The sequence below is a fragment of the Colobus angolensis genome, unplaced genomic scaffold, assembly GCF_000951035.1.
Source record: "Colobus angolensis palliatus isolate OR3802 unplaced genomic scaffold, Cang.pa_1.0 Scaffold394, whole genome shotgun sequence".
NCBI lineage: Eukaryota > Metazoa > Chordata > Mammalia > Primates > Cercopithecidae > Colobus > Colobus angolensis.
The window spans coordinates 3613874-3621839 of NW_012117310.1; positions in this window are offsets into that span (position 1 = coordinate 3613874).

Here is a 7966-nt window from a genome sequence, read left to right on the forward strand (position 1 = left end):
CTTCCTTTCTTTCTTTCTTTCTTTCTTTCTTTCTTTCTTTCTTTCTTTCTTTCTTTCTTTCTTTCTTTCTTTCTTTCTTTCTTTCTTTCTTTCTTTTTCTTGACAGAATCTTGCTGTGTTGCCTGGGTGGAGTGCAGTGGCACAATCCCTGCTCACTGCAACCTCCACCGCCTGGGGTCAAGCAGTTTTCCTGCTTTGGCATCCGGAGTAGCTGGGACTACAGGTGCCTGCCACGACGTCTGGTTAATTTTTGTCTTTTTAGTAGAGTCGGGGTTTCACCATGTTGGCCAGGCTGGTCTCAGACTCCCGACTTCAAGTGATCCACCTACCTCAGCCTCCCAAAGTGCTGTGATTACAGGCCTGAGCCATCCACCTGGCTACAGTTTGTATTTTCTATCTTCATTTTATGCTTAGTGATTTTTGTTGTTGTTGTTTTAGATCCTGGACATTGTAAATTTGGCATTGTATGTTATGAAATTTTGTTGTATTCTTTTAAATAGTACTGAATTTTGTTCTGACAGTTAAACTACTTGGAATCAATTGGATTCTGTCAAGTCTTGTTTTTAAGCTTTAAGAGCAGAGTAACTTTTATTTTAGGATGAATTTAGCCTTATTTATATTGTGACACTCTTCTGAGGATTCTTCCTGATGTTCTATATATTATGAGGACCTTGTACTCTGGCTGATTCAAATGCAAACTATTTCCCCTTTGTGAGTTCCAGAATTTTTCTGCTTCTTTCTCTCTAGTGATTCTTTCCCAAGCTTTAGATAGTTTCCTTTTACAAATGAATAGATCAATATTTGGCCAAAGAGTTGAGAACTCTGAAAAACTCCAGAGCTAGAAGCAGCTCTCTTCTGTTTGGTATTTTGTCTTACAAATTCTAACAATCATGGTCTTCCCCATTTCTGATGTCCATCTTTTTAATTTGGGGAGATTGCTGCTGGGCTGTTTGGGTTCTCCTTCTCTGCACAATAGTTGGAAACTGCTTCCTGGCGGTAAAATGGGGCAATGGTAGGTCTCACCTCTTCCCTTTCTTTTGGAGTTCACAGTCTTATTTTGCCTCATATCCAGTGATTGAAAGCATTGTATTACAGGGCCAGGTGTAGCGGCTCAGGTCTGTAATTCCATCACTTTGGGAGGTTGAGGCAGGAGGACTGTCTGTGCTCAAGAGTTCAAGACCAGCCTGGGCAACATGGTGAGACCTCATCTCTAAAAAAAAAGAAAACAGAAATAAAAAACATTGTCTTGTATTGTATACTTTTGTCCAGTTTTCTATGTACTGTATTGCATTCTTTTTCCACAATTCCATCATGGCCAGATGCAGAAATCTCCCAAAGGCGTGTGTGTGTGTGTGTGTGTGTGTGTATATATATGTATATATTTTTTTTTTTTTGAGATGAAGTCTCACTCTTGTCACCCAGGCTGGAGTGCAGTGGCGCGATCTTGGCTCACTGCAACCTCCACCTCCTAGATTCAAGTGATTTTCCTGCCTCAGTCTCCCAAGCAGCTGGGATTACAGGTGCCTGACACCACACCCAGCTAATTTTTGTATTTTTAGTAGAGACAGGGTTTCACCATGTTGGCCAGGCTGGCCTCGAACTCCTGAACTCAGGCAATCCACCCACCTTGGCCTCCCAATGTGCTGGGATTACAGGCGTGAGCCACTGTGCCCGGCCTCCCAAAGGTATAATTTTTAAGGCAGAAAGAGGTAAACTAGAATTGGATTCCAATAGAGGCCAAAGTATTTCTTTAACATTTACTTCGGGGCTTTGGAGGTACATTGCTATGTTTGTTTTTAAATTTATTTTAAAAGTTTTGAAATAAAATATGGCAGTTATAACTTTTAACTTATGCCAAATGCCATTATCATTTTAAATAATTTAGCCAGATATGTGTAGTATCAGAAAGCTTAGTCATTAAAGCCAAATAAAGGCACTTTCCAAATTGAATTAAAGGAAAGAATGACATGCTTACTTTCAAGTACAAAAGAGACAGAATAGTCAGTGATATGGTTTGGCTGTGTCCCCACCCAAATCTCATCTTGAATTGTAGCTCCCGTAATCCCCATGTGTTGTGGGAGGGAGCCAGTGGCAGTAATTGAATCATGGGGGTGGAGTTTCCTCTGCTATTCTCGAGATAGTGAATAAATCCCATGAGATCTGACAGTTTTACAATAGAGCAGTTCCCCTGCATGCACTTTCTGGCCTGCCTCCAAGACATGCCTTTGCTCCTCCTTTGCTTTCTGTCATGAGGAACTGTGAATCCATGAAGCCTCTTTTTCTTTGTAATTACCCAGTCTCAGGTATTTCTTCATAGCTGTCTGAAAATGGACTAATACAGTTGGTTTTTCTACGTTCACTCTCACATGGGCAAACTGTGAAAAATAAATAAATAAATAATCACCTAGTTTATAAACAGTGATCAAAGGATAAGTCGAAATTTCAGGTTAAGTATGACCACTTCTTTGGTTAGGAAGAATGAGGTACGTGTACTGCATAGTGGGGAGGAAAAAGGCTGACACTGAAAATCTAGAGAAATCTCTACTTTTCATAGCAAAAAAGGAAAAAAAATTCAATAAACAGTGGCTTCACTTCTGTCTTCAGAAAAAAAACAAATGCCTACTTCAGTTTTCTTTATCTCCACTTTTTAATTTTGCTGATTTTACTGTAACAGGTAAGCCTTTTATAACAGTGGAGCTAGCCTGAATGAAGAGTTTATTATAAAAAATAGCCTCTTACATTAAGCAGATGATTGTCAGGAGACATACATTTTCAAAGTGATAAAGCATGTCTTACTGCTTAGAACTTATGTAAGTAAATTCTCCTTCAAAACAGAAATTCATTCTGAAATATACTACTCTTGAGAATAGAGGACGAATGCTACATTTTAATGTTTTTGTTTTTATTTTGCTCAGGAAGAATATGCTGTGAATATTTGGCATGGGTCATTCAGTTACCTTTTCTCCTTCATGTAATAGGGGCCAGAGAGTTGCCAAAATGCAGTGGTAGGTGTCCTCTCTTTTAACTTTAGGGGTAGCAGTAAGACTTTTCCACCATTAGTGGTGACGGGGATTTCATGTCCAAAAGTAATTCCAGCAAATCCCACATTCTGTAAACTGTCTCCATTCCCTCCAGACACAGTTTGAGGCCAAGTACCCATAGATATTTACTTTTAACTTGGTTTTCCATTATTTCCAACTTTTGTTGAACAACGGCGTTTTCTAATTATAGTAGAGATTTTTAAGATGGTCCAATTCAGTTCGCATCATATCATGTTGCACTGTAACAGTTTGTAAATTTACCTCCGCTTTTTCCACATTACCTTCCAATTTTACACCCGTGGGGCAAATGCTTCAAGTTTACCTTAATCCTCTCTTTACTGACTTTAATAGACTGTAAAATAGTTTTAAGAGGAATCTCAAAAGGCTTGTCAGGCTTCACCTGGTCCTCAGGCCCTGGAATTCTTTGAGGTAGCAAATGTATTTACTATGGTAAGTAAATAGAGATCACTCTTCCCTTCTACTCAAGCTAGAATGATGTATCTGATACTGAGAATAGAGACAGTAAGAAATACTGGACAAAGACTTATCATAAGAATTTTCGGTATAGTTTGTTGAGAAACCCTCAAGGGAGGACAGAATGCCGTGAGACTTGGACGCAAATCTGAACTCCATCACTTGCTAGCTCGGAGAGACTCTGGGCAAGAAGATGAACCTGCCTTGGTTTCCTCATTTGTAACACAGGGAAAAGAACAGCACCTACCTTAAGGGTGATAAAGAGGATTAAATGAGATCATGCCTGGCACATAGTAGTTCATATTTAATGAGTCCTTACTGGCCACAGAAATCTGGGATTGGAGTTGAATTATGTGCTCCTTTCTCATTTGAATGCTGCCCAATAAAAGAGCTGGGGTAAGTAGCTAGGGATGGTGGAGGGGAATGATAGAAGACAACAAATAATGTTTTCAGCTCTTTTCCTCAAGCTATATTTCCCTTTCCCCATCTTATAGAATAGACTGTAGCATATTTGCACTAGTCTGTTCTGGGATATTGAGTTTACTTTAAAAGCACTTAAAGAAATGCTCCACTGTAAAATGGAGCATCCTCTGAAGGGCCAGAGCCCTGTCCAAAGCAGCGGTAGGCACCGGAGCCTTGGTGGCCAGACCAGTGTGCTGGGGGTGTGTCTGTGACCCAGGAGAAGTGAGGCTCAGACAAGTACAATTACTGTGTCTTCTTAATTTTCCTTCTAAAGTTATTCGACGGGACTGTGGTTTTGCTTTGAGCAAAACCCCCTTAACGGCCGGGAGTCTAAAAGCAAACAACATTATTTTATTAGGTTACCCTAGCAGATGAAAGCAGAGTGTTCCATTTGGACTCTTTTTGGAGTCAATTAATGCATTAGCTAAAAACAAACCCTTTTAAAAGAGAGTTCCCGTTGTCTTCAGCAGCTTCGAAGGGAAAGCTTGGTGAGCTGTAAACAGTAATACATTCATTGATAAGAACAACTATTGTACTAATACATTTCAACTCGCGTTGGAATGTAAAACTCATCTCAAAGGATGTGATTTTTAAAAAGCTTTATTTTTAACCAAGACCAGGGAATTTAAATGTATCATATAGTTTATGTGACAATTCCTGACTCAACTAAAACAAAATTTAAATAGCTCTAGTTGTTCTGATAAAATATTTATTTATGACTTGTAAATGATCAATACATAAAACTGTGATTGTATTCAGTTATGGTTTTAACTCCAGCAGTAGAAAAGGCCTGTAAAGTAGGACAATAATGGAGATCACTCATTGGGAGAAAAATACAAATAGTTTATTTCCACCTTCACAAACTCATGTGCCTCTGATCATCATGCAAGGCACCATGAAATTAAATACTTACGTCAGAATATATTTGTCTTACATGATTCAAGATAAAGTGAATTTTAAAAGCAAATGGGTGCCAGTGATGGGGAGATGACGGGAATAGGGCAGGCAGCAATAGGGTAACATGCGTTTTTCAGAGTGTTTCTCAAAAATTTATCCATTCATCCATCCTTCAAAATAATAACTAGGAGCCTCTACTAAGAGAATCAGAGACACAATCCCACATCATGGATCCCAATGTGGACTTTCAAGCTGAAGACTGCCTGTTTCAAGAGACGGAGGTGGCCGGGCACAGTGGCTCACACCTGTAATCCCAGCACTTTGGGAGGGTAAGGCGGACGGATCACCTGAGGTCGGGAGTTTAAGATCAGCCTGACAAACATGGAAGAACCCCGTCTCTACTAAAAATACAAATAATTAGCCGGGTGTGGTTGCACACGCCTGTAATCCCAGCTACTCGGGAGGCTGAGGCAGGAGACTAGCATGAACCTTCGAGGCGGAGGTTGAAGTGAGCCAAGATTGCGCTGTTGCACTCCAGCCTGGGCGACAAGAGCAAAACTCCATCTCAAAAAAGAAAAAAAAAAAAAAAAAGAGGCAGAGGTGACAATGCTGTTAGATGCCTCAGACATTAAAATGAAGCAATGAACTCCCCATGGTCTTCCTAACATAACAGAACTCTTTGGTGAAGGTTATTCCCCAAAGGTAAAACAAAAGGCACACACCCCTTTGTGGGCAGTACCATTTGTGGGAAGAACATTTCACTGCTCTGACCAGGGAACGTGTCTCTTAAAAATCTTTGGAAAAATCCATATCCTGAAAGCATTTGATTACCCTGAATTGAGAATGGGATTTTGCTCAGTGGCAAGGATACAAATTCATCCCCACAAGTATGCCTTCTGCGGTAAAAGGCACATGATGACTGTTAGGGACAGTTTATTTGGAAGGTTGATAAATGAGGTCATAAGACAGGACTCATCAAATTTCTTTTTTGAGATCTCCCTCCCTCTACCTGAAGCATTCCAGCATGACTTGCATTCTGTATACCTAGTTGGAGGAGATTACAAACAGTTTCAAGCATCATTTGTTCCCGTTTTGATTCCCCACTCACTGGGTTATGTGCTGTTAAACATTTCCAGAAGACTGTCAAAATGTAAGCATCCTGAGGTTTACATAGGCCACGCCATTAAATAACATATAAGCACAACATTTTAAACACTGTTTTCCAGCAATGGTAAATATTTTAGCTAAGTAGAAACTAAAGCTTGAAATGCAATAAGCACTTAAATGACTCCTTTCTGTGCCAGAATTCTTATTTTCCTCTGTGCGACCCTGGCTTCTGGGATTAAGGCAACCCCAGGGAGCTCAGCAAATGGTTGTGGGTTACGAGGTGTAGCAGGAGCTTGGCAACAGCATGCCACCCAGCCTCAAGAAACCCAGCCGTGACTGGAACCCAAGAATCAGTGTGTTCACTTTGTGGTCAGCTTCACATATTTTCCCCTCCTTGGAAAAAAAAAAAAAAAGCTGCTACGAAAGTCAGACCTCTCTCCCACCCCCCAAGGAAACACGTGGTGGACCAGGAGCAGAGTGGAGACTCGGGGCAGGCAGAGCAGGGGAGGCTGGCCCCCTCAGGTGGGCAGGCAAGCAGGCAGGCATGTGAGAGTTACCACCTTCAGTTCCTCAGCCCTACAGAGGGAAACGACCCACGGCACCGACAACAGCCACACCACTGACGACAACAACGGATTGTGCTGTCACCAGAAAGAAGGGAAACCCAGAATAAATTTTACAGTGGTTTTCACCACACGGTGATTGCAGTCCTGTTCAGGGCATGTCACAGTAACACCACCCACTGAGCAGAACCATGAGGGAAATCAGGCCTCCTTCAAAGTCTCCCATCACTGCCTATCCCTGAACAGAATAAAGCAAGGATTTTAAGGAAACACAGACATGTAGCCCTACCTCCGTTGGTTTCCTGGGGCCCCTGGCTTCTTATTCACTAAAGAGAATTGTTCTCAGTGACTGGCAAGGCTAAGTGAAGCCAGGATGCTCTCTCATTAAATGCAACTGCTCTTTAAGAGGCAGGCAGGGCAATGGACGCGTTATGAGATTTTTGGTCAGTGTTTTTACCATGAAAACTTGATCTTAAAGTCTCAAACAAGTGAAGAAAAGGAATGCAGAGATGCAGGCCTTTTCTCCATATTCAATAGACCAAAGCTGCATGTTTTGTTATGATAACACCATCCACATTTCTAAGACATATATGGAGTTCTGTGACTAGTCTCTGAGATTATAATACAGATATTTATCACTTATCACACTGAATTTAGGGAGGGGATTCCTCTTTGGTTTTGTCAAATAATCACAGAAGGAGCCATGTATGTTATCTGTCCTGTTTCTAGTGAAGACAAAGCTCTTCACTCCCCTCCTGACCCTCCCCCTCTAAGAAATCAGCCACTTATGGCGGATATTGACTATTTCCAATTTTAAACTTCAACTTCAAATGTCAGCCTGTTGACTTACAGAAACAGACTGACAAATGGTTGTCTGCTACGGAGACAAACTTTGGAAACTCAAAATGTTCATACAGACTGCCAACAGATTAATTAGTAGCCTCTTTGGAAGCATGATCATGGTCTAAGAATAGCTCTAAATTCTGTTCAAGACTAGCTTCTTTCCCCAGATCATTATAGTGCTAGCCAAATATTAGCAAATGTTAGATATAGTGGTATATGGTTTTGGTGTGTGCAAGAGTCAGACTGGATTAGAAAATACAACTGCCATTTCATACTAGTTTTCATAGCTAAGTTCTACTAAAACTATGTGACCTTCATCATCACAATAAACTGCTGAAAGTGCTGGAATGACTAGAACAAAGGTGTCAGTTTGCTAGTTCTTTGCTTATCTATGGTTAAATACAGTTTCTTGTACTGACTTTGAACCATGAAAATAAGGGAACACATTACCTTGAAAGATACTGAGGATATATCCACGTCAATATGAATAAAATTCCCCTCTAAACATAACATGTAGACCAATAATGACAATTACTGTAGCCACTCACCATGTAACATGCACAAGACCAAACAACTCAA